Source organism: Schistocerca gregaria, chromosome 6, assembly GCF_023897955.1.
Source record: "Schistocerca gregaria isolate iqSchGreg1 chromosome 6, iqSchGreg1.2, whole genome shotgun sequence".
In the NCBI taxonomy this organism is placed as follows: domain Eukaryota; kingdom Metazoa; phylum Arthropoda; class Insecta; order Orthoptera; family Acrididae; genus Schistocerca; species Schistocerca gregaria.
Window position 1 is genome coordinate 347,809,991 of NC_064925.1, and position 2,896 is coordinate 347,812,886.

General features: G+C 47.7%; 2 non-coding genes across 2 annotated transcripts; both read right to left on the reverse strand.

Moving 5' to 3' along the window:
• Nucleotides 1-1,342: 1,342 nt before the first annotated feature.
• Nucleotides 1,343-1,417, reverse strand: Trnas-uga (transfer RNA serine (anticodon UGA)). Its single transcript has one exon. It is a non-coding gene; the product is annotated as a tRNA-Ser (tRNA).
• A 226-nt stretch (nt 1,418-1,643) lies between these two features.
• On the reverse strand, nt 1,644-1,717 carry Trnas-cga (transfer RNA serine (anticodon CGA)). Its single transcript has one exon. It is a non-coding gene; the product is annotated as a tRNA-Ser (tRNA).
• Nucleotides 1,718-2,896: the final 1,179 nt, after the last annotated feature.

Genomic DNA, 2,896 nt, shown 5'->3' on the forward strand with positions numbered 1-2,896 from the left:
ACATTTGTTATTAATTATAACACATACATATAACTCTGAGTACAGAAAATTTGCAAAGATATGTGTTTGGAAATCAAAAGAGACTCAAAACTGATTTACTGACTCAATTTCTCACTTCTTAAATATGACCAATTAACGTTCTTGAAAATCCACATTAAGTTAATGAAATTTTCAGCAATTTTTTAATGAGATGAACATTACAGTGTTATAGGAATGAACTTAGCAGCAGTGTGTGTGTGTGTGTGTGTGTGTGTGTGTGTGTGTGTATATGGTACACAAGAGATTTTCATTATCATCATCTTTTTTATGGGCAGTGTCAAACTGTTACTGACTAATGTGCCACACTTTTAAGCAGGTTATCATAAAGCTTCCAGAATGAGATTTTCACTCTGCAGCGGAGTGTGCGCTGATATGAAACTTCCTGGCAGATTAAAACTGTGTGCCCGACCGAGACTCGAACTCGGGACCTTTGCCTTTCGTGGCCAAGTGCTCTACCAACTGAGCTACCGAAGCACGACTCACGCCCGGTACTCACAGCTTTACTTCTGCCAGTACCTCGTCTCCTACCTTCCAAACTTTACAGAATCTCTCCTGCGAGACATGCAGAACTAGCACTCCTGAAAGAAAGGATATTGCGGAGACATGGCTTAGCCACAGCCTGGGGGATGTTTCCAGAATGAGATTTTCACTCTGCAGCGGAGTGTGCGCTGATATGAAACTTCCTGGCAGATTAAAACTGTGTGCCCGACCGAGACTCGAACTCGGGACCTTTGCCTTTCGCGGGCAAGTGCTCTACCAACTGAGCTACCGAAGCACGACTCACGCCCGGTACTCACAGCTTTACTTCTGCTAGTACCTCGTCTCCTACCTTCCAAACTTTACAGAAGCTCTCCTGCGAGACATGCAGAACTAGCACTCCTGAAAGAAAGGATATTGCGGAGACATGGCTTAGCCACAGCCTGGGGGATGTTTCCAGAATGAGATTTTCACTCTGCAGCGGAGTGTGCGCTGATATGAAACTTCCTGGCAGATTAAAACTGTGTGCCCAACCGAGACTCGAACTCGGGACCTTTGCGTTTCGCGGGCAAGTGCTCTACCAACTGAGCTACCGAAGCACAACTCACGCCCGGTACTCACAGCTTTACTTCTGCCAGTACCTCGTCTCCTACCTTCCAAACTTTACAGAAGCTCTCCTGCGAGACATGCAGAACTAGCACTCCTGAAAGAAAGGATATTGCGGAGACATGGCTTAGCCACAGCCTGGGGGATGTTTCCAGAATGAGATTTTCACTCTGCAGCGGAGTGTGCGCTGATATGAAACTTCCTGGCAGATTAAAACTGTGTGCTCGACCGAGACTCGAACTCGGGACCTTTGCCTTTCACGGGCAAGTGCTCTACCAACTGAGCTACCGAAGCACGACTCACGCCCGGTACTCACAGCTTTAATTCTGCCAGTACCTCGTCTCCTACCTTCCAAACTTTACAGAAGCTCTCCTGCGAGACATGCAGAACTAGCACTCCTGAAAGAAAGGATATTGCGGAGACATGGCTTAGCCACAGCCTGGGGGATGTTTCCAGAATGAGATTTTCACTCTGCAGCGGAGTGTGCGCTGATATGAAACTTCCTGGCAGATTAAAACTGTGTGCCCGACCGAGACTCGAACTCGGGACCTTTGCCTTTCGCGGGCAAGTGCTCTACCAACTGAGCTACCGAGCACGACTCATGCCCGGTACTCACAGCTTTACTTCTGCCAGTACCTCGTCTCCTACCTTCCAAACTTTACAGAAGCTCTCCTGCGAGACATGCAGAACTAGCACTCCTGAAAGAAAGGATATTGCGGAGACATGGCTTAGCCACAGCCTGGGGGATGTTTCCAGAATGAGATTTTCACTCTGCAGCGGAGTGTGCGCTGATATGAAACTTCCTGGCAGATTAAAACTGTGTGCCCGACCGAGACTCGAACTCGGGACCTTTGCGTTTCGCGGGCAAGTGCTCTACCAACTGAGCTACCGAAGCACGACTCACGCCTGGTACTCACAGCTTTACTTCTGCCAGTACCTCATCTCCCACCTTCCAAACTTTACAGAAGCTCTCCTGCGAGACATGCAGAACTAGCACTCCTGAAAGAAAGGATATTGCGGAGACATGGCTTAGCCACAGCCTGGGGGATGTTTCCAGAATGAGATTTTCACTCTGCAGCGGAGTGTGCGCTGATATGAAACTTCCTGGCAGATTAAAACTGTGTGCCCGACCGAGACTCGAACTCGGGACCTTTGCCTTTCGCGGGCAAGTGCTCTACCAACTGAGCTACCGAAGCACGACTCATGCCCGGTACTCACAGCTTTACTTCTGCCAGTACCTCGTCTCCTACCTTCCAAACTTTACAGAAGCTCTCCTGCGAGACATGCAGAACTAGCACTCCTGAAAGAAAGGATATTGCGGAGACATGGCTTAGCCACAGCCTGGGGGATGTTTCCAGAATGAGATTTTCACTCTGCAGCGGAGTGTGCGCTGATATGAAACTTCCTGGCAGATTAAAACTGTGTGCCCGACCGAGACTTAACTCGGGACCTTTGCCTTTCGCGGGCAAGTGCTCTACCAACTGAGCTACCGAAGCACGACTCACGCCCGGTACTCACAGCTGCCAGGATGTTTCATATCATAAAGCTGCCTCATATTACTTACTGTTAGATGTGTCTTTACAAAAGACCAACACTTTCATGTAGATCAGCACACTTTCTCAATTATCAATGCCTGCTATTTCACTTATTTCTTTACTTACAAAGCTTTTGTTGAAGAAGACTTTCATAAAAGAAGCTGCAATAGAGACAGGGTCCCTAAGCATCATTGCTTCACTTATGTTTCACATTACTTCATTAATTTGTATGCATCATT